The sequence below is a fragment of the Bos grunniens genome, chromosome 19 (assembly GCF_055505025.1).
Source record: "Bos grunniens cultivar Pamir isolate PY7600 chromosome 19, Bosgru_T2T1.0, whole genome shotgun sequence".
In the NCBI taxonomy this organism is placed as follows: Eukaryota; Metazoa; Chordata; class Mammalia; order Artiodactyla; family Bovidae; genus Bos; species Bos grunniens.
This window is the reverse complement of record NC_141183.1, coordinates 56,478,100-56,503,086: the sequence shown is the minus strand read 5'-3', so window position 1 is coordinate 56,503,086 and position 24,987 is coordinate 56,478,100. Positions and strand designations below refer to the sequence as shown.

At 38.5% G+C, this 24,987-nt stretch overlaps 1 protein-coding gene across 3 annotated transcripts in view; it reads left to right on the top strand.

Annotated features, from left to right (window-relative positions):
- ANKFN1 (ankyrin repeat and fibronectin type III domain containing 1) overlaps positions 1–24,987 on the top strand; it is a 480,938-nt gene that overhangs the window by 176,420 nt on the left and 279,531 nt on the right. For all 3 annotated transcript variants that reach the window (XM_086355670.1, XM_086355668.1, XM_086355667.1), the window contains exon 2: positions 433–473. The gene's annotated coding sequence lies outside the window, so the exon portion shown is untranslated. The remainder of the gene's footprint in view (positions 1–432; positions 474–24,987) is intronic.

Sequence of the window (24,987 nt, the reverse complement as noted above, 5' to 3'; positions counted from 1 at the left end):
GTTAATGGAACAAAAGGTCGGACCTGGGCCTTCTAGAACAGGGTATGCAGTGAGTACGAACCAGGAGCAAGAGGGTGATGAACTGAGCCAGCAGCCTGTGCAACCAGACTCCATATCTCCTCTCACCAGGATCAGACCTGGGAGACAAGTGAGCATCAAGGGATCTCAAAATTGGAGGATGCTCCGGACAGGGAGCTGAGCGTGCAGTGAGGCATCACCATTGACTCACGTGCTTTCTTTGTGGACTGCAGGTCCCTGTGCCTCCAAGAAGAGTTTCCCAAGAAAAAATGGTTTCATCTCTAAGCTTCTCATTTTTTCAAACGAGAAAACATATTCGAAGGCTGCACCTTTGGAGGCAATTCAATGCCCTCTTCACTTGTAATTGGTCACTCTGCATTTTTTTTAACACAGTTTTTTCTCTCTTTGTTTCAGAGGCTACCACTTAAAGACAGGCATTTCACTTGCAGTAAAATGTAAGTACATTTCCTCCTTGAAATGTATCTCCTTCTAGCTCTAATTCCTAAAAGCTCCTAATCTTTAAGGCTCCCATCCCACATTGCTGAATTTTTCAAGTCTGGCTCAACAAATGCAGTTTAAATCTAATATTTCACACTCTTGATTTGTGTAATGTTGTGGAACATTTTATAAACCATTTAGGAAGCAGATTGAACCTGGCTGTGGTTGTGAGCAGGTTACCTCTAAAAGAAGGCTAGAAAAAAAGTAAGGAGGAAAGAATTAGACAGCATTCTTTTAGACATTATGAGAGTGTGACAGCATGCTTTTGAATATTCAAGTTCTCTCGCAAATGGCTGACTACTCTTTATTACTCTGTGTCTGGGTGACCCTTGGAGTCACAGATTGTTTTCCGTTTAACAATACTGTAGTTATCTTAATAATTCTTTCCTATGTATGCTGCGTTATAGCCACTCTCTAGACTGGTGTTCTTTCTAGAATGACTCTCTTGAGTATTACGTTTCTTTATTCTTGGTACTCTCAGCGTCCCTACCCAAATTACAACCCCTCTCTATTTTAAAAGACAAAATAAAATTATACCAGGTCTGAACTGGCAGTTCTGAGTATTTTAGAGTTTTGCCTTTGAGAATTAGGATGTGACTATTTTTTTCTTTTTTTTAATTAAAATGTATCTAATAATTTTAGCCAGATAATATGAACATTCCATCTGCCTCTGGAATAATTTGATTATGAGAATCTAAGAACAAAGACATCTAATGTTCCTTACCTTGCAACGTATATCACAAATTCTTAAAACAGGAAAGTCCCACCAGTCACACTAGACTCTATTGTGCAAGTTCAAAAAGCAGAGGATAAATGTGGATTCAGTATGAAGACTCTCGATATTCAATAGTAGTTTAAGTGGTAGTGAGTTTCTTGTCACTCTGGATAAGTAAGTAGGAGACCAACAATGCCCAGCTCCTGATTCACACAGAATCTCTACTGGAAGGTCCATCTCAGCAGTCACTGAAGCATTTAATTAGACATCTTGGACCAGAGAGAATCCAGAGGTCTCACTTAAATTTTACATATTATGCATGTTCTAATAGATTCTCTTTGAATCATTCAGACCCTGAGAGCGATGATGTGCTCAGGTGAACTGTAAGAAAAACTTAGGTTTTACTGACTTCCCTGGATGATGTCTTCTGTTTGTTCTCTAGAAGAAATTGATCCCACTGCTATTCCCCAAATATCTAAATGTCAGCACAAGAAACATCACCCTTAAAATCATTTACATTTTATGTCTAAGTATTATGCACTCACTGGAATTTGTAAAATGTCAAGTTCTGTGTTATACTGCTTTGGTATTTATTGCATTATCAAGACACCTTCATGCTATACATGATTTAAGCAGCTTTTCCCAATAGAGTCATTCTAGATTTTATGAGCAATCTTCCTTTTCACGTGCTATCATGAGTATTGTATAAAGGGTAACTTTTGACTGTACTCTCTCCTTTGAACATAGAATGCCATTCAGGAAACACCACCTGTGTTTCTTCCCTGAATATTCATATTTGGCAGATCTTTTTCATACAGAGTCTGCTTATTACATTTACACTGCTTTTAAATAATTTAATGTTAAATACTAAAACATGGTTGGTATATGTTCATGGTAAAAATTAAGTGAAGGGCAATTTAAAGCAGCATTTTAAGTCATTATATGCAAATATGCAACTATAAACACATATATTGGAGAAGGAAATGGCAACCCACTCCAGTGTTCTTGCCTGGTGAATCCCAGGGATGGGGGAGCCTGATAGACTGCCATCTATGGGGTCACACAGAGTCGGACACGACTGAAGTGACTTAGCAGCAGCAGCAGCAGCAAACACATATATGACTGTTAGCTCAAGATCTCTTGATCAAAATTTCAGTTGAAAACACCTAGATTGAGGGTGGGGGGCGGAAATCTAGTTATGTCACTTTGGGTAATTTATGATCATTTTATTTTTACATTTTTTTCTCAAAGACATACAAAGTGCTTGGTGACCTAGTTTATTAATTCTTAGCAAACTTGCACTAGAATTTTATACCATCTATGTACCTTTCCACATCATCTCAGAGCAACTGGCTCAAAGTTGGTCTGACCTGTGGAGTCATGGAAACGCGTTCAAATCATCAGGCTATTGTGACTGGGGTTCATTTTGGCAGCCAGACTCAATAGGCCCCTCTGGAGTTGGCCTTGTGTCCTAACGATGATTGTATTATACAGTCAATACAAATGGAGAACCACCTAATCAGCACTCCATTCAAACAAGGCTTCCATCCCCAGTGACTGGCAGGAGGCTTTGCAAGTAAAGGTCCTGGGAATGTATATGCGCCAAGTAAAACCCCAGGCCCACTGTGGGGGAGGGAGGGCAGCCTTACGCAAGTCAGGAAGGTGTGCTCACTGCAGCAAAAGGGCAGGTGGTGAACGGAGCTCAGGAGAAAGAACAAGAAGGTGCATGTCTGATTCCCGGATCACTCTCTCAGAAATGGTATGATTTTTGAGAATTTTAGTTAACCTCTCAATTTCTAAGTATCCGTATTATGGCTGGGTGGAGAATGAACAGGGAAAAAAAACATTTTCTTACCTCCGTCTAAGGGTGGTTGTGATAACAGCATAACATTTCAGAAAGATTTTATCATCTAAAAATGCTTTCTATCTTCAAAGGATTCTTATTAATTATCGGAGGCACTTGCTGTTTTTCTGTGGAAGTCCCACGGACTCTGGAAGCAAACTTTAGGTCTTAAAATCAATATTTCACAATAGAAGAAAAAGAACTATATGGAGCCATAACGTACCCCTGGAAAGACTTGTACCCACATATTTTGTTTCTTTTCAATTACACATACTCTTTAGGACCACTGCCTCTGGTGGGAGAACTGTCTTCTGGGTGGTATGGATGAGAAAGTTGCCAAACAAACCTGAATTATCCAGAGGCCTGTAAAATGCACAATTGCTTTTTAAGAGGCCTGGTGATATTGTGTGTTCCTTTCGATTTTTGGCAGTAACGATTTTCTGCAATTTGTGGTTTTGCGATTTTTCTTTACGCAGACAACACTCTGGCTCTCATTCAATGCCCCACTGGTTGGGGGCAAGAGGGGAGGAGAGAAAGAGAGAGAGATTCCCTGGGGCTCTATCCACTCCAGAAAAAGAAGGAAATGTTAATGAAATAAGTCAGAAAGAATGCTTGAGACTCGTGGAAGCTGGTTGGTTAGTAGGGAAGAAGCAACTTTTAATAAATAGCCAAATGTGGTTGGGATTTTATCAGGGGCTTCTCTGGTGGCTCAGAGGTTAAAGCGTCTGCCTCCAATGAGGGAGACCCGGGTTCGATCCCTGGGTCGGGAAGATGCCCTGGAGAAGGAAATGGCAACCCACTCCAGTGTTCTTGCCTGGAGAATCCCATGGATGGAGAAGCCTGGTAGGCTACAGTCCACGGGGTCGCAAAGAGTCTGACACGACTGAGCGACTTCACTCACTCACTCAGTCAGGGGCTTTCATCAGCTACGCAAAGCTGATGAAACTCCTTAACTCCTCTTGACTCTCCACTGGGCTTCGTCTAGATTGCAATATCAATCTATTTTCTTTTCCTATATTTGATAAGCCTAGAACAGTCTCTTCTACCAGGTCCCATCAGTCTTCTGGCCTTGATGGGACTGTCTTTAAATACTCCATCTTTAAGTGTCTGCTTGCCAGTTAGGTTAACTTGGCTTTTGTAAATTACCTGAAGATCCGTGTGCCAGAGTTTTTGCCCTTATCTCTTAGCAGAGGTAGCACATGGATGTAGCTTTTATGTAGATGAGAGAAATTTGTTCTGTTCCTGTTTATCATCTCTGGAAAGGCTTTGCTGACTTGTGTTTGCTTTTTTATGACTGCTAGGCATTGCGACTGAAGCGACTTAGCAGCAGCAGCAGCAGCAGGCATTGTGCTGAAGGATTTAAAGTTGCATCCAGGGTGAACTGTATTTCTTCTCTGTTCACTTCTTTATATCTAAAGAAACCCTGTTCTCCATGGAGTGGAGTAGATATCCCAGGACTTATGCCCACTGTTCCTGGACTTTTGATGCACAAAGGCAATTGCACAGGCCCCTTATTTCTTCTCTTTCTATGACCTAAACATCACTGCTTCTTTTGCTTCTAGGAAGAATAATTATTACTTGTAGATTAATTGTGTAATTTTCACTTATTTGTGTAATATATGGTCTTCCTATATGTTCCCTAGGGAACTGTTTGTATCATTATAAATCATGTGTTTTTAATTTTGGAAGATGCTTTCAACATGATGCTGTTCAACAGCGCCCCCTCCCCAAGCCTCCCTCCTTACAGCACTCTCCAGAGTCTCCAGCCTATGGAATTCCAATCTGTTTTTTTAGTAGCTCAACCCTTTCAGCTTTATTTTGCTAACCTAAGATAACCTTCAGGTGGTTTGTACTAGTTTTGCTTTTGGAGCTGCTCAGAAGTTCACTGCTTCTTCCACAAGACAATGCTCCAAATATTTTGGAATCTGATCCTCTGTACTCCGTGACTCTTCCATGTCCAGGCTAAACATCCTCAATCCCTTCAATCATTCTTCATATGACTTGGTTTAGTTACCCTTTCCATGTGTCCCAGTCACATTTTTCAATGTTCCTCTTAAAATGTTACAGCCCGAACTGAAAAGAATATTGCCAAGGTGGTTGACCACTGCAGAGCACCAAGGGGGAAAAAAAAAGAAAAGCTCTCATTCTGGGCATGTTATTTCTATCACTATGACCTAAGAGCGCATTGCAAATGGCAATAACACTTTAGTCCTGAGATTGATGCTAAAACATCTACTTATGTTACATAGAAGCAGACACGAAAGCAGATTTTTTTCCCCAGTCCTGTACTTGGTTTGAATATGCAAACCTTAAAGCTTATCCTGGTGACAATGATTAGTTTAAGAATATTAGTAGTGGAAACTTTTAGCAGTTTTTTGAATTTGAATTCTTTCAAAATCCTGTGCCAGTTTGGGGACATACTTGATTTGCCTCTTGACTTCATTCAAGAAATGGATTTTTTTTTATTTTATTTTTTAACTTCACAATATTGTATTGGTTTTGCCATATATCAAAATGAATCCGCCACAGGTATACAACAAAAGCAAGTGTCTGGGACTTCAAGCTCCTCAAACATGAAGTCATATTTTATTCATTTGTATCTCCCCTTTAAACAAACAGATGTTCAAGAAATGCTTTTATGAAACCAGTCAATAAAATCAAATAAGACAATTTTCCAACACCTGGACAGAGAACCATCTTCTGATATACATCAATGCCCTTTACAAACCAAAAACAAGAGGAATTTTATGCTACTGTAGTAATGCTTGGTGGTTTTGTAGCATTATAGTGTGGCCCTCAGGGATAAGCTGCCTGGATTCTAATCCCACTAGATTTTGCTACCTGTGTGCTTTGGAGCAAGTATCTCCCCATCTGGGTCTATTTCCTGATTTGTAAAATGATGATATTAAGTTATTTGTATCTGCTTCATTTGTTTGTTGCGATGATTAAGTAAACTAATCAATGTCATCTAAAGAATGTAGAATAGCTGCCAAAAATATAAACATGATAATTAATAGTAGTAATAATAGTCTTGTTTGTTTTGTTGTTGTTCTCAAGACATGCTTGTGCAGCTACCCTATCCTAAGGGGAATCAAAGTAAGTTTGGCATTATTTGTTCATAGTGAACCAATATTGCCTTCAAATAATACCTATATTACCAAAATGCTATGTGATCTAATTATATAGAACTCAACTGCTTCATGCCTATCAGAGTTTAGGTATTCAAAAGAACCACAAGTATCTAAAAAGATGAAAACGATGTAAATTTTACTAAATTCAAAGAGGAATTATGTTATATTCCATAGCAAACTACGCTAAAGATCTTCTTTATCCAAATTCCTCATAGCAGTTTCTCAAAAATCTGACCTCTTTCTCCGTACTGCTTATATAACAGGATCCTAGCCTGTGTTGCTTTTTTTCTCACTTCTGTCTTAATCATGTCCAATTCTGCAGGATTAATAAGCAACTAGTCTATTTTTAGTCTCCAACAATTACATTTCTTGTGTAATTTCAATGTGGTCTTTCCAGCCTATTCCTGGAATATATATATACATATATATATGTATATATAAACATACGTAGATATCATAAATTTTGTTGATGTAATGGATGTATAGCACAAAGTTCACAAATAATAATAATATATGCAATACTCGGTTCAGTTCAGTCCAGTCACTCAGTCGTGCCCAACTCTTTGCGACCCCATGGACTGCACCACGCCAGGCTTCCCTGTCCATCACCAGCTCCTGGAGCTTACTCAAACTCATGTCCATCAGTCGGCAATGCCATCCAATCATCTCATCCTCTGTCGTCCCATTCTCTTCCTGCCTTCAATCTTTCCCAGCATCAAGGACTTTACCAATGAATCAGTTCTTCACATCAGGTGGCCAAAGTATTGGAGCTTCAGCATCAGTTCTTCCAGTGAATATTCAGGACTGATTTCCTTTAGGATTGACTGGTTTGACCTCCTTGCAATCCAAGGACTCTCAAGAGTCTTCTCCAACACCACAATGCAAAAGCGTCAATCGTTCAGTGCTCAGCTTTCTTTACAGTCCAAATCTCACATCCATACATGACCACTGGAAAACCATAGCTTTGCCTAGACAGACCTTTGTTAGCAAAATAATGTCTTTGCTTTTTAATATGCTGTTTAGGTTGTTCATAACTTTTCTTCCAAGGAGCAACCATCTTTTAATTTCATGACTGCAGTTACTATCTGAAGTGATTTTGCAGCCCAAGAAAATAAAGTCTGTCACTATTTCCATCTATTTCCCATAAAGTGATGGGACTGGATGCCATGATCTTAGTTTTCTGAATGTTGAGTTTAAGCCAACTTTTTCATTCTCCACTTTCACTTTCATCAAGAGGCTCTTTGGTTCTTCATTTTCTGCCATAAGGGTGGTGTCATCTGTGTATCTGAGGTTATTGATATTTCTCCTGGCAATCTTGATTTCAGCTTATGTTTCATCCAGCCCAGCATTTCTCATGACGTAGTCTGCATATAAGTTAAATAAACAGGGTGACGATACACAGCCTCGGTGTTCTCCTTTCCCAATTTGGAACCAGTCTATTGTTCCATGTCCAGTTCTAACTGTTGCTTCTTGACCTGCATACAGATTTTTCAGGAGGTGGGTAAGGTGGTCTGGAATTCCCATCTCTTGAAGAATTTTCCAGTTTGTTGTGATCCACACTGTGAAATTCTTTGGCATAGTCAATGAAGCAAAAGTAGATGTTTTTTCTTGAACTCTCTTGCTTTTTTAGATGATGTTGGCAATTTGACCTCTGGTTCCTCTCCCTTTTCTAAATCCACCTTGTACCTCTGGAAGTTCTTGGTTCATGTACTGTTGGAGGCTGGCTTGAGTAACTTTCAGCATTAATTTGCTAGCATGTGAGATGAGTGCAACTGTGAGGCAATTTTAACATTCTTTTGCATTGCCTTTCTTTGGGATTGGAATAAAAACTGACCTTTTTTTAAATTTTGTGGCCACTGCTGAATTTTCCAAATTTGCTGGCATATTGAGTGCAGCACTTTAACAGCATCATATTTTAGGATTTGAAATAGCTCAACTGGAATTTCATCACCTTCACTAGCTTTTTTTGCAGTGATTCTTCCTAAGGCCCACTTGACTTGCATTCCAGGATGTCTGGTCTAGATGAGTGATCACACCATCGTGGTTATCTGGGTCATGAAGATACTTTTTATACAGTTCTTCTGTGTATTCTTGGCACCTCTTCTTAATATCTTCTGCTTCTGTTAGGTCCATACCATTTCTGCCCTTTATTGAGTCCATCTTTGCATGAAATGTTCCCTTGGTATCTCTAATTTTCTTGAAGAGATCTCTAGTCTTTCCCATTCTGTTGTTTTTCTCTATTTCTTTGTTTTTTTTTTTTTTAATTTTATTTTATTTTTAAACTTTACATAATTGTATTAGTTTTGCCAAATATCAAAATGAATCCACCACAGGTATACATGTGTTCCCCATCCTGAACCCTCCTCCCACCTCCCTCCCCATACCATCCCTCTGGGTCGTCCCAGTGCACTAGCCCCAAGCATCCAGTATCGTGCATCAAACCTGGACTCTCTCTCCTTGCTATTCTTTGGAACTCTGCATTCGGATGCTTATATCTTTCCTTTTCTTCTTTGATTTAACTTCTCTTCTTTTCTCAGCTATTTGTAAGGCCTCCTCAGACAATTATTTTGCCTTTTTGCATTTCTTTTTCTTGGGAATGGTCTTGATCACTGCCTCCTCTACAGTGTCACGAACCTCCATCCATAGTTCATCAGGCAGATCTTGTCCCTTAAGTCTATTTGTCATTTCCACTGTATAATTATAAGAGATTTGATTTAGGTCATACCTGAATTGCCTAGTGGTTTTCCCTACTTTCGTCAATTTAAGTCTGAATTTGGCAATAAGGATTCCATGGTCTGAGCCACAGTCAGCTCATGTTCTTGTTTTTTCTGACTGCCTAGAGCTTCTCCATCTTTTACTGCAAAGAATATAATCAATCTGATTTCAGTATTGACCATCTGGTGGTGTGTATTCTCTTGTGTTGTTGGAGGAGGGTATTTTCTATGACCAGTGCATTCTCTTGGTATAACTCTATTAGCCTTTGCCCTGCTTCATTCTGTACTCCAAGGCCAAACTTGCCCGTTACTCGAGATATCTCTTGGCTTCATGCTTTTGCATTCCAGTCCCCTATGATGAAAAGGACACTAGAAGGTCTTGTAGTTCATCATAGAAACGTTCAACTTCAGCTTCTTCAGCGTTACTGGTTGGGACATAGGCTTGGGTTACTGTGATAGTGAATGGTTTGCCTTAGAAACGAACAGAAATCATTCTGTCATTTTTGAAATTGCACCCAAGTACTGCATTTTGGACTCTTTTGTTGACCATGAGGGCTACACCATTTCTTCTCAGGGATTCTTGCCTACAGTAATAGATACAATGGTCATCTGAACTAAATTTACCCATTCCAGTCCAATTTAGTTCATTGATTCCTAAAATGTCGATGTTCGCTCTTGCCATCTCCTGTTTGACCACTTCCAATTTACCTTGATTCATGGACCTAACCTTTTAGGTTCCTATGTAACATTGTTCCGTACAGCATCAGACTTTACTTCCATCACCAGTCACGTCCACAACTGGACGTTGTTTTCACTTTGGCTCCATCTCTGCATTCTTTCTGGACTTATTTCTCCACTCTTCTCCTGTAGCATACTGGGCACCTACCGACCTGGGGAGTTCATCTTTCAGTGTCATATTGTTTTGCCTTTTCATACTGTTCGTCCTGTTATTTATTGTAAATTTCATACAACCAATTGATTCTCACACAACACTTTCCATTAATTTTTGCTAAATCTTGTACTTGTAGTCAACCAATGGCTGTAATTGATGAATAAATGTAGTTTACATATAAATGTGGTTGATATTTATATTTATGTTAATGAGTAAGACAGAGAGTCCCCCAGTAGCTCAGCAGGGCTTCCCGGGTGGCTCAGTGGTAAAGAACTCACCTGCCAATTTAAGGAGACACAGGTTGAATCCCTTGGTCAGGAAGATCCCCTGGAGGAGGAAATGGCAGCCCACACCACTATTCTTGCCTGGAGAACCTCATGGACAGAGTGGCTTGTGGGCGATGGTCCATAATCTACATAGTCAGATACGACTGACTGAGCACAGCACTCAATGAGTAAGACAAAAGTCAAACAAAGCTGTGTGTCACAGACCCACCCATTCATTAGAATGTGAGCAACTTCTTTACTAAGTTGGATAATATTTTTTTTAATACTATAAAATATTTCCTCAAGTTTCCATATTATTCACAACTCACAACATATTGAGTTATAAACTCAATATTCCTTTTTGCTTACTCTGCTTTACTAATATTTCCTACCTCACTTTCTTAAATTTAGACAACCAATAACAATAAATCAGGATTTGAAGTGTTTATTGATTTTTTTGGTGTAGATACTTTTATCATGGCCAATTTCAAGCAACTAACATGACATCACTGAACATGGAATCAAGAAAGGATCGCAATACCTTCATATGGTGTTTCTAGCATATACATGTAATAGACGCAAATAACCACAGAAGAACAGGTAATAATAAAATGTCATAAAACAGATATGAAGTGATGAGTTTTGAGTATTAGATGTCTATTCAAATTTTTTTCATTTAGGTTCACTTATGAGAGTAACCTGGGGCTTCCCTGGTGATTCAGATGGTAAAGAATCTGCCTGCAATGCAGGAAATCTAGGTTTGACTCCTGGGTTGGGAAGATTCCCTGGAGAAGGAAATGGCATCTGAGCAACTAACACACACACATGAGAATAACCTATTCAATGACCTTTGAACTGTACAAGTCCACTTGTATGTGGATTTTCTCAATAAATATTGAAACAATATTACAACAACTTGAAAAAAATCACAAATTGTACAGCCTAGAAATAACAATAAAGAGAAATTAGTATGTTCTGAATGCATAAAACATGTAGATATACACATGGCATACAAAATACGTGTTAATCAACTGTTTGAGTTGTTGGTAATGTTTCTTTTTTTTTTTTTTTTTGAGTTGTTGGTAATGTTTCTTGTCAACAGTAATTAAGTTGGGGTGAGTCAAAAGTTATATGTAAGTTTTCTACTGCACAAGGAATCAGCACCCCTAACTCCCACATTGTTCAAGAATCAACTGTGGGTTTGTTTGGTTTTTTTTTTTTTTTTTTTTGCATTCTTTTCTCCTTTACATTTAGCTAGTATTGAGTTTATTTGTTCTTTGAAAACTTTACGTGAATCTCACTTTTCTTGAGACTTTCCTTCTCTCCCTCCTTCCATCCCATTCTCCTCACATTGCCTTCTCTATAAGTTTTTCTGTTGCCTCTGCTCCACCCGCCTCACCAGGACTCCCAACCCAACCAAATATCTGATAGAGGCTTATGTTCCTGCTCCATGGCTTTATTGAGGACATCCAAGCTCAGTCATTTGATAAAGTTGAGTGTATTTTCTTCAGCTTCCCTAGGCCACAACTGAATCCCAAGCAACAGTTTTCTTCCTCTTTTGACAAGCTGAGAAGACTCACATTACCTCCTGGCCTCAATCAGTGAGCCCAGCTTTAGCTTCCCACTTGATATGAAGACTGCAACCCTCAGAAACTGCAGGAGCAGAACTCCTGGGCCTCCTGATTCTAGTCCTCCCTTGTTCTGATTCCAAACTGAAGCTCAGCCAGGGGGCTTCACCCCTCCACTTACCTCTTTATGTTCCTGTATTATTTGTTATCTTCAAAAGTAGTGAGTTTCTCTGTGAGCAAGGCTGTATCTTTTTGATACTTTATCTACTTCATTGAGTCCCATATACTTATATGGTTTTCTGGGGAAATGAATTGGGATAATTATGTGATTTTTTAAAATATAAAGGATTACAGCAATAAAAGGAAACACTAGTATAAAGCTGATGTATGGTCTCTGCCTAGAAAACACCCCCTTTCCTTTTTGTCTACCTGAATCTTAATAATTTTTCTCTGGCTACTTACTCTAACTCATGTTTTATCTTCCTTCAGTTTAGCCTCGTAAATATATATTAAGTTCTACAACATATCAAGCACTATACTAGCACTGAGAATACAATAATGAAGAAGACAGGCATGGTCCTTGTCTTCATGGAACGTGTATCTAGTGTTTTCATTGTTTAGTCTCTAAGTTGTGTTCGACTCTTTAGCCACTTCGTGGACTGTAGCCTGCCAGACTCCTCTGTCTATCGGATTTCCCAGGCAAGAATACTGGAGTGGGTTGCCATTTCCTTTTTCAGGGAATCTTTCTGATCCAGGGATCAAACCCATGTCTTCTGCATCAGCAGGTGGATTCCTTATCATTGAGCCACCTGGAAAACCTGTGTCTAGTATGGGAAACAGCTAAACAAAAATTTGCTGTACAGGATAATAATATTAAAGACCTTAGCAATTACCATTAGAGCATCATATTTTACAACTGATTACATACTCATTTTATTATTTTATGATTTGTACACATGGATTAATCATGTTTCCCCAATTCTGAAAGAACCATGAAGATAGTGAATATATATCCTGTAGTTCTCTTATTTATGTCTTTGAATTCACACATTAAGCTAGGGATCCCAGAGCACACAGGATTAAGTAGTCTTCATACTGCAGTAGGGTAAAAGGCACCAGAGCGAACAAAGAGGTAACTTTAAGGTCAGCTATTATTGCTTTTTGTCAATGGCCATTACAGAAGTTATAGAACAGTTTGTTGGTATAGAGTGATCTTTAAAGTCTCAGTGTATGGTTCAGAATAAGACTATTATGCTAGAGTTAATTTTAAAAAGAAACAGCAGATTATTGTGTCTCCATGTTAATTCAATTTTAAGGCTAAAATAAAGAAACTTTAAAGTGGCTAAAGTAACTTTATTCCTGATTTATGAAGCATCTCATCTTTTAAAAGGAGAGAGGCAGACCAAGGAGGAGACACAATTCTACATAAAAGACACTGTAAAAGCTAACTGTTCAGATCATGAATAGATACCGGGTTAAAGGACCTCCAGGAAACCTCTAGCATATACTCCAATATTTGGATCAAATTAAAGATAGTAAAATTACATCCATCAGATGAACATAACAAGAGACAGAAAATACCAAGTACTAGAGAGAATGTAGAATAGCTGGCATTCCCATATACTGCTGGTAGATGAAACATTTGGTACAACCACTTTGGAAAACTAGCATTATCTCCTAAAGATGAGCATAGGCGTACCTGTAACTTAGAGATTCTATTATTTTATCTACACCCAAGAGAAACGCACTGTGGTATATTCACACAGCGCAATAACTGTAGAGCAATGAGAATATACAATCTGCAACTACGTGGAGCCACTTGAATAAATCTCACAATGTTGAATGAAAGAAGCCAGACATTGGAAAGTGCTAATGCAATTAACAAGCATTATGAATTCATTTGGGGAGAACTGATACCTGTTGAACCTTTTCCATTTTATCTTTTTTCCACCAAATGCTGTCATATCAGCAACAGTTGGAGCAGATTAAAGTTATTAGAAAGACTATAAGACAGCAGAGTTTCCATCTGAAGAGGTCAGTGATTTCAGATAGGAGAGGAATACTAGATATCCAGTGAATGAGGCTATGTTCTCAGCCAGAGACTCTGTGGCAATGGGAAAAACATAAGCAAGAAGGGAAACTTGAAAAGAGAGGCTAAAGGCCAGTAAGAAAATTCAAAACAATTGAAAAGGATCATACAGTGAGTTAATGTTGCCATTTAAATACTCAACCACCCAAAGCTGGGAAAGAAAGAGGATCCCATACTTACAAGAAAGACCACACAGTGGCAAAACAGGAACACACCCTGATCTGAGACCAAAATCACACATCTCCTGGTAAAGTTAGGCAAAGTATAGCTGGAGAAAGATTAGAAGGTATAAAGTGATATGGAAGCCAGAAATGGGACTGCCTTCCCTAAACACAGCAGATATGTCAAGAAGCTCTCAGGTAGATAGACTGGACTATCATTAGGACTACCATAACCTTCTCACCATAAGAACCAACTCAGGAAAAATGTTTAAAGGGCTGTATTTATTATATATACATATATATATATATACATATATATGCATTTCAAATCTGGAATTAGAGTTTTAATTTCCAGGTACATTAAGGGGTATTGAAGAATGTTATCAGATCAGATCAGATCAGTCACTCAGTCATGTCCGACTCTTTGCAACCCCATGAATCACAGCACACCAGGCCTCCCTGTCCATCACCAACTCCCGGAGTTCACCCAGACTCACGTCCATCGAGTTAGTGATGCCATCCAGCCATCTCATCCTCTTTCGTCCCCTTCTCCTCTTGCCCCCAATCCCTCCCAGCATCAGAGTCTTTTCCAATGAGTCAACTCTTTGCATGAGGTGGCCAAAGTACTGGAGTTTCAGCTTTAGCATCATTCCTTCCAAAGAAATCCCAGGGCTGATCTCCTTCAGAATGGACTGGTTGGATCTCCTTACAGTCCAAGGGACTCTCAAGAGTCTTCTCCAACACCACAGTTCAAAAGCATCAATTCTTCGGTGCTCAGCCTTCTTCACAGTCCAACTCTCACATCCATACATGACCACAGGAAAAACCATAGCCTTGACTAGATGAACCTTTGTTGGCAAAGCTTGGTCATAACTTTCCTTCCAAGGAGTAAGCGTCCTTTAATTTCATGGCTGCAGTCACCATCTGCAGTGATTTTGGAGCCATTAAAATTTAAAACTTATATAAGTAAAAGTGAAAATAAACAAATGGGATTTAAGCAAATGTAAATGCTTTGCACAGCAAAGGAAACCATCAATAAAATAAAGACAACCTATGGAATGGGAGAAAATGTTTTCAAATGATGCAACCAACAGGGAGTCAGTATCCAAAAAACAAAAACTCTAAATCAAAGTATACATGTACCTCAGTGTTCAGAGCAACACTATTTACAATAACCAAGGCATGGAGACAAGCCAAATGCCCATCAACAGATGACTGGGTTAGGAAGAAGTGAGATATACATACATACTTATCACACACACACACACACACATATACATAGAATAGACCATGATTCAGTCATAAAAAAAGAATGAATATAACTTGCAGCAACATGGATGGGCCTGGAGAATGTTACACTTAGTGAAGTAAGTCAGACGGAGAAATACAAATACTACACGTGCATGCTAGGTTGCTCCATTCACGCCCAACTCTTTGTGACTCTGGACTGTAGCCCTCCAGGCTCCTCTTGTCTCTCCAGGCAAGAGTTGTGGAGTGGGTTGCCATGCCTTCCTCCAGGGGATCTTCCCAACCCAGGGACTGAACCTATGTCTCTTACATCGCCTGCATTGGCAAGTGGATTCTTTACCACTGGTGCCACCTGGGAAGCCCCCAAATACTAGATGATATCACAATACTATATAATATCACTATGTGGAATCTAAAAAAAATACAACTGAACTGATATACGAAACAGAAAACAGACATAGAAAGCAAACTTATGGTTACCAAAGCAGAAAGCAGAGGGAGGAGGGAGGGATAAATTAGGATTGTGAGATTAACAGATACAAAATACTCTATGAAAAATACATAAGCAATAGAGAATTACTATACAGCTCAGGGAAATATATTCCATATCTTATGATAACTTATAATAAAATATAATCTGGAAAAAAGCTGAATCACTATGCTATGTTCAGTGTTACAAATCAACTGTACCTCAATTAAAAAAAACCCTATATAATTATTATATTCTATAATTCTGGGCCTTTAAATACATTTTCAGTTCAGTGAAACTTCACTGTAGTTGGCCAGAGTTCGGCTATAGCCCGTCATGAAATATCACAGATGGGGTGGGGCGTGGGAGTGCAGAAAGCAGGAAGGAGGGCCAAGATGCTGTTCAGAGGGAAGTTCTGAAGGGCACACAGGGTGCGGCGGGAAGGAAGTGTGACTTAAAATACTGTGTACACGATCAGCTTTCCTTTCCTATTCATAACCTATAAACTTCAGCATATTAATTTTTAAATGTGTGTCCAGCATGTGCTAATTGTCAAGCACTGCACTAAGTAAGGCAGGTGAAGATCCTTTAGTAAAGACAGACTGTGCTCCTCTTCATTCCAGTGGAGGCATCAAGGTGAAGATAGGACAGAATAACTCTAAGGGAATAACTTCTTGTGCAAAATTTTCCCCAAATGGAGGAGAAACCATGTTTAATCATTTTTCCTGGATTGTTGTCTTTCTCAAGATTCTCACCTCCTTCCTCGTGTGCTTGGTACCCCAAGTCACATGCCCGGAATAAACACTCTCAATGACTCAAAGTTACTGCATCATGATCCCTAGGCCTTGGTCTTCAGGGCCCAGCAACCTAAGTACAGAGTAGAATTACTCAGCTCTCTCAGAGGCCCTCTCAAAAACAGATCAACAGAAAGCTGAATGACTAAATGATGTTACTGTTCATCTTTAAGTTTTGGGGTGTGTGTTTTTTTTAATTTTTATACCTGAGATTAGATACCCAGTCCTTTCATAAATCCAGAAAAACTGCATGCAGTCAGCAAGGAAGGGCTGAATATCACTGGATCCAGAGACCCTAAGACCCAGAACTAGAGCTGTAGTTCTAACAAGAGAACCGCCAGGGAGTGGAGGGTTAAGAGAACAAGCTTGCTTGGAGACTCAGCTTGACCCTCTGAAGCTTGTCTCAGCTCACCCCTCAGTGAAACAGAAAATTTAAGCCACTGCTTTGCTTTGGAGAAGGTTTTACTTAGAGAAGGATCAACCTTTTGTTCATTAAAACTTGAGGGTACTTCTTTAATCTTAGTAATTAAGATTCTTCTAATTTCAGTATGTGTTTTCCAAAAAAAAGGCTTTCAATAGTATTGAGTACTTGAATTATCAAACATTTGCTGATTGCTTACTTGTCTGTAGCCTCTTGAAATTTGCTAGGTCTTGGTCCCAAAAAAGACATTACTTGTGTTTTAATTTCTAATATTCAGAGGTCCTTTCTTTTTTGCCATCTGCAGATTTAACTGTATAATATTCAGCAAAAAGCAAAAAAAAAAAAAAAAAAATTAAATCATGTGAGAAATGTTGCCCACCTTCTCACCCACTGATCCTTTCTCAGGCACAAGACTCACTGAAGGCCCAAAGCTGCAGGTCATTCGTTTCATGCACTTTAATGACTCTCCTGGAGTGAAGGTCTCACCAAGTGGAGAGAGATCCCAGTGTTTAAAGATTTTCTTTTGCCTATCATGGTGCCTAAACCTGAGATAACCCTTTACTTGGTGCTCAACAGTGATCTTTCCTGCCACACTAAATGCTTAGATTTATTAAAAGGCGGCCCCACCGTGTGTTATGGGTAAGTTAATGAATCTTCACAGGCTAATTTTGACAATTAGCAATTTTGTACCTTACACGTCAATTTTAAAACCTAAATCTCTCGTGGTCTGTGACTTCGGTGTGGTTCTTCACTTTTGTCAATACTGTTTTTAAGCGGATAAAAACACTTAAAGTAATACTATTTTATCTGCAGACAAGAGAGATAATTTTATTTACAGTGTTTTAAAGGAAAGCACATTCTAGTCCATTTTAATTATGTCATGAAAATGAAGACGAAATAGAAGTAGGGGCTAAGAAACACTATCAACAGAAAAGCAATTCTCTACGGAAACTGGAGAATCCTACTTTTATTTTGAAATTTTAACACAGACCTGCAGGAGCTGGGCTGGTAATTGGTTTTTATAGTTTTGCTACAGCACTAAGTCATGTTTTATGGATTCTTTTATAGGAGAGCTGTGTTGCAATTTATTAAAAGGGAAGACAGACAGCATCAACCTACTAAAAGGTCAGAGAGAAAAAAGCAGATGGGTCTCTTCCCCTGAATCAGGTTAAAATGGTCCTGCCTGTCAAGAAAGCCATCACTTTGAAGAATTCATTATTCACCCCAAAAGAGGCATCTGTAATCAATGTTGCTCCTTTCTATTTCCCACACCACAACCACCACCTCTAATCAGATGAGGAAGAAATTCAGTAGTAATTGCAAGGCGATTCCAAATTGCGTTGGAAATATAACTTGGGAAATAGGCTACCCAGACTAGAGTCCGCTTCCTAATTGGTATGTTTGGAGCAAATCTACCTCATTCATGGCATCATCATGGGCAAAGGCTTCAGTAAGGACTGAACTGAGAGACCTTTTAATCTGTTCTGCCTCCAAGAAAAGAATCTCAAAGAGACCAAGCCCCTCCAGAGACATAATAACGTCAGTCAGTCTCTAACCCATCTCTGCAGCTCTAGTTAACGGCTGCAGCTCAAGTTACAAGGTTGCCCAGCTCTGTTTGGTGGATTCATTCCATTTCCAACCTTCTCTCATTATTTTCTTTACAAACCCCTTTTGTATTTTTTCCCTTGTGGGTCTCATGCTTTGAAGAACTTAGCTTATTAAACAAACAGTTAATGAAAAATAAGTGTTACAATTTTTATGAACCAAAATGGGAAATTGCCCATCAGAACTTTGATTTTGCGGACGTGTTCAGCACTACCACGTGAGTTATTACAGTCCTCTAAAGAAAAAAAGAAACTTTGCATTTTCAATTAGACTTTTTAGAAATGTAGGCAGTCTTCTATTGGCTTATACATCATTAAAATGCTGAAGCCTAATAATACATGAAGGTCTAAGGGTAGTTATCCACATTATAAGGGAGTTTCCATTCAGAGACCTTAAGAACGTTATAAAATCTCTGCTTAGTTCTTGCCTTTCAGGCACAAGCTACAAACATGAATTACTCATTTCAGGGTGCTGTTTAATTCTCTTCACTTGAGAACACACAGTTAACCACCTTGAGCCAAGGGAACCACAAACCCGGGTAAAAGATCTACCACTTTCTGTAGGTAGAACAGCTGCCTTCTGACACCTGTGCTTATCGCTAGAATCATATCCCTCACTTTCCATTTTCCATTCATGTTTATAAAATAAGGAAATAAAATACACTACTCAGATAACTGACCAATAAATGCTACTTTTCAGGCAGTGATGGCTTTGCTTGCTTGTTGGCAAGAAGCACCCCATAAAGAAAACTTGACATGGCTGTTTGGTAAGGTATAAGTCTGCATTTGGTAGAGGAAAGGAGACCTAGGGACTTAAATATATAATACACAGAAATGTAAGTCATTTGAAAGTCAAATTTTAAAAGTTGAGAACTAAAGTATCAGAAGTAAGATACAGATTTCCTACGTATATTTCATGTCTTAGACTAACAACTCTATGTAAAAAATAAACAACTCTGAAGTAAATATTTCAGCTTATTAATATATAGCTTTTTAATATTTCAGCTTTTTATAATATTTTTTTAATATACTAGCTACATAATACCAGTTATTACCACTTATAGAGTTTTGATTATGTGCCAGTACGTGGGCATACAAACACCCAATTTGTATACCCATGTGTGTGCAAATTAGATACTTGTTTTCACATGTTTTTTCCTGATTATCTGACTTAATCTTATTAATAACACTGAAAAATGGGATTTTTTTAAGCATTTTACTATAGAAACCAAAGGTCAACTATGAAGCATTCTGCCCAAGATCATATGCACCTACAAAATTGAAGATCTGGAATTAAGATTAAGTTCATCTGACTTTAAAAACCATGTTCTTTTTTCCACAGTTAAATGTCCTCTTAAGATTGTTTATTGAGACTGAATAGAACTGTTAAATCCTCCTGCCTTTGAACATAACCTCAATATGTTTCTCTCTAAAGCTACATTCTAGAAAACTTAAATAGTGGATAGCAAGGTCCTGTTTGTCATGTATTCGGTTTTAACTACTATCAGTTCTGGAGAATTGGACAGAACAGTGCCCATTTAAATTGGGCTTGTCTAAATGCCTGTTTCTCATAAATTCCCCAAGATTTGCTCGACCGTCCATTCGTCAATGTACAGCAACAGATTCTGTTTCCATTTATTATACACCTCTCTGTGCTGGCTACTTAACTATGTTCCTTATGTAAGTTATCATTGTTGTTTTAGTCACTAAGTTGTGTCTGACTCTTTTGCAGCCCCGTGGACTATTGCCTGCCAGGCTCCTCTGTCTATGGGATTTCTCAGGCAAGAATACTAGAGTGGGTTGCCATTTCCTTCTCCAGAGGACCTTCCCAACCAAGGGATTGAACCCGCATCTCCTGCATTGGCAGGGGGGTTCTTTACCACTCAGCCACCGGGGAAATTACTTATAGAAGTTATACCTGGAGAAATAAATGTTGAAAGAATGTAAAATTTAACATCCTTAAATAATCAGAAGAGTATTATGAGGCTTAAGTTACTATTTTTATGTAGGTAGAAGACAGAGGTTTGTTGAAGCCATACAGTGAAAAAATCAGGAAGCTGGAATCCAAGTATCTATCAGGCTCTTCCCCTGAAAGACCTTACCTGAAAGTTACAGCAGGTGGAGTGTCTTTGCTTTCAGGTTCTGGAAATTAGACTTTATTACATTTGGTATGGAAATCTATGTAATACTTGTCAAGGTTTCCCAAGAGCAGAGGTTAAGGCAAGGATGAAATTGTATGTGCATGCATGTTGCATGCTCAGTCATGTCCAGCTCTGTGACCCCTTGGATTACAGTCCACCAGACTCTTCTGTCCATGCGATTCTCCAGGCAAGAATACTGGAGAGGGTTGCTGTTTCCTCCTCCAGAGGATCTTCCCGACTTGGTACATGTGGTCTATTAGAAGGTGATTGAAGGAAATACGGGTAAAAAAGAAGAAGCGGAGCACAGAAGGCAAAGTGGCTTCCCTGGTGGCTCAGACGGTAAAGAATCTGCCTGTGATGCAGGAGACCTGGGTTTGATTCCTGGGTTGGGAAGATACTCTGGAGTAGGAAATGGCAACCCACTCCAGTGTGCTTGCCTGGAGAATCCCATGGACAGAGGAGCCTGGCAGGCTGCAGTCCATGCGATCACAAAGAGTTGGACATGACTGAATGACTAACACACACACACACACAGAAGGGAAGGTTAAAAGGTGCATTATCAAACAAGTTAACATGTGGACAGTTGGAACTTAATCCCACTGGGAGACAAGAATGCTGTGAGGACCACACTGCCATTGGAAATAGCATAGAATGGAGCTGAAAACTCCCCAGCCATGTCCAGTCTGGTCAGAACAGCTTCAATATCATTAAGTGAGTAAGTCACCCATAGCTAAGATTGTTCTGACCTTTGAGATTTTCACAAGATAAGGTTGTTGAAAGATATAAGAATAGATTTGATGAAAGAACAGAATTATCATATTCATGCCCAGAAAGTCTCAACATTATAAAAATGTAAGTGATCTCCTGATCTGTAAATGAAAAAGAAACTCAAACAGAATATCCACAGGTTTATTAAGAGAACTTGGCTTGATTCTAAACTTCGTATGGAAGAACAAAGAGAAAACAAAGGCAAGAACAATAGCCATGGCAATTCTGAAAAGGGATAAAAGTTGGGCAAATTCATCATGAACAGATAGGTAGACTTGTAAAGTTGCAGTCATTCAGATAGTATGTACTGTCACACGGATAGACAAATAGATACGGCAGTAAGAGGTGATCTCAAAAATGGAAAGTAAAGGAGGAGGTTTAAGACTTCAGCGGAGAAGGTGGACTATTGATTCAGTAAGGGATGTGGGTCTGTTGACTTTTCATGTGGAGATAAATTACACTAGGGTTTCACTCTTTTCCATATGAAAAACCAATAGTCCCACAGTACTTAATGAGGTTGATCACTGGGGCAGCTTCCAGTGCTTTGGGATTTTTCTGCCATACCACTGTTGGCATTTTTTTCCTAAGGAAAATAAAAGCTTCTGTGAAATGGTTTTATTATATGTATTTATACAGTGGTTGAAACAAGGGTTTGGACCTTGAACATCTCAATAACCTTCCTTTGTCCCAGAACCTCCATAGGAATAGAATGCTTGTTTTCTCATAAAAACGGAGCAGAGAGGCAATAAAACCTCAGGATCCTCCATTCTCTTTCTCCTTTGAAAGTTTAAGTTTCATAATACTCAGTTTTACTTTGTTTAGATTCCAGTGTTCTATAGGCCCTCTGCTATATTTTGGCTGCTTCAAAATGCAAGGCAAATAAGTCTCATCTTATCTGTCCATTGAAACAGTAGTTCAAATGCTTTCGGAGCCAAGTCCCAACTCATAAAAAAGAATATCATAGCTGATTAGTAATGTCTGCCGTGGACACAATAGGGAAGTGACAGTATGCAGGCCAAGAATTTATCATTCTTTAATTTGATGTGTTTCTATCCAGAAATATAAGCATATTCTTACATCCTTGATCTAAGGAGATTAATATTATAATTCAAATAAATCAATACCAACTTCTGCCCACAGGGTATTTTTTCATAAAGCACCTGATTAGAATATGCTGCACAAACCAGATTTGTCCATCATGTTGCAGCTCTTCGAGAAGGAAAGGGGAGAGCCTACCCTCAATAGTTATTTGGCTTAAGCAAGCCAACAGTTGATTAGGGAATATGATATGCAGCCCAGGGTTTCCCTTCTAAATAAGATATACATGATAAAATTATGTTTTATCGTATATCTAAAATGGTATAGGCTTCATCAATAATCACTCGAAACTTTATTACTTTTAAATAATTTGAACAATTTTTCCCATGCAGGAAAGTTGGAGGGCAACCTAAACCTGGTACATCATTTTATTTGTTGAAAATATTTATGTTTCACTTCTATCAAAGAAAAAACTGGAGCCACTTACAACAAAAGCCATATACAATCTTGTTAATAAAAAAAAAGATAGGCTTGTTAATGACAATAGATTGCTCATTTTTCTCCAAATAAAGCCAAATTGTGTTTACACAGTATTTTTAATTGGTTTCTTTGATATGGGAGCTTTACATAGCTTTGCAATACTGTAAAATAAAGTTTCAACTGAAATTTATAACAGGAGGCTCTTAAAAGCATGATCTGTGACTCAAGAAATAAAGTAATAAATATAATCTCATGAAAGAATAGGTTTGTGATTTTTTTAAATGAAGTTTCTGTTTCTAGGGCAGTTTTCATGCTAGTTAAGCCAACATTGGACTTAGTTGCATTTATATCAGCAAAGACTTTTGTTTGCAAATGGCAGAGAGTATATGTCTCTTGCTGCCCTAAAGATTTTCTCCCCGATGTCCAAATTTTCAGGTCAGGCATTCATCTTACAATTGCACAGTTTTCATTTTCACTTATTGCTTTGATGCTAAAGATCACCCACTTGACCTCATCTCATTTGTTGTAATTCCCACCCTAGATGAAGCTTCAAGGCAAGCATGGAAACACATGTTCTATCTGGAGAATTAAAAGGGAAGAAAGTAACCAATATGCCTAACTTCTGTGGAAAGAGATCTTGGGGTCCATGAGAAGACTCCTAGTATGTGAGCATTAAGAATCTAAAACTGTGCACATGTTCCCAATCCTTGGCAAAAACAATACAATATTGTAAAGTAATTAGCCTCCAATTAAAATAAATAAATTTAAATTTAAAAAAAGATTTAAAGGAAAAATGAATCAAGGGCTGAGGAGAGCTTAATAACATGAATATCAAGATGTCTAATTCAGATGCTGGAGCTGAGTTACAAATCTGTCTTGAAATCAGTGGTTTATATCTTTTTGTATTGAGTTATGGACACCTTTGAAGATATAATAAAGTATCTGAAGCATTCCCTCAGAAATAAACAAAAAAAGAATCATTTATGAAAAAGTTATCAATAAAAACAGGGTTTTTTTTAAAATACCATAAAGTTTGCCTAACAATTCAATTTTAATTGTAACAAAATATGAATAGATAGATGTTTAAATGTTAATTAGGAAGAATAACTGGAAATATTTTTTCAGAAGTATCATCATAAACATTTAGAAGGAGTTCTCTACTTCTGGGGTTGGGGAGTGAGATGGTCAATACCCCACAGAGTTATAAAAGGACTAGGAATCGATATCCACATCAAGAATTATTTGTCTACTGAATGACTCATATTAATGTAGCCATCTCTAAATATATATATATATGCTTTTTTAATAAAGGAAATAAAAAATAAGAAGGAAAAAATCCAAAGTTTGAGAAGCTATTGGAGAATGTATTGATTTATTCATTCATCCCTCCACTTATAAACTCAACGACTAGTTATTAAACGCTGGCCATTGGATATCAGGATATTGAGAATAAATTCTAGGGATTTCCATCAGATCATAAACTCCTTGAGGGAAGGTAACAAGTTGGCTCAAGGCAATTAGCCGTCAGATGTTTCGTTTACGCTCTGTGGCGTGATCACAGCACACAGCTCCCAAGCTGGCCTCTACCTTCCATTCAGTACCTCTCTGGGTTGATGATATATGCTTAGAGAATGTGGACTCCTTTATACATCCAGGGTTGTCACCACTGAGGGGGACTTAAAAAATCATATATTTCTACTTCTTCACTTACAGATAGAATAAGAGGAGGCCCGTGGGATAAAGTGACTTCTCTAAAGTTACCCATTTCACCAGTGATGGAATCAAGGCTGGAACTCTTGTTATTACATTCTTTTCACTACAGAAAAAAATGAGGGTAGTAAATTTGCAAAGTGAAAGGGTCAGTCATCTCTGATTCTTTGCAACCCCATGGACGGTAGCCTGCCAGGCTCCTCTGTCCATGAAATTCTCCAGGCAAGAATACTGGAGTGGGTAGCCATTCCCTTCTCCAGGGGATCCTCCTGATCCGGGGATCAAACCCTGGTCTCCTCCATTGCAGGCAGATTCTTTACCGTCTGAGCAACCAGAGGAGCCCTAGCAAATTTGCAAAAGAATTATTTAAATGCCAATAATACTTGCAGTTTATGATTTTAAAAAAGATACCTATTTTT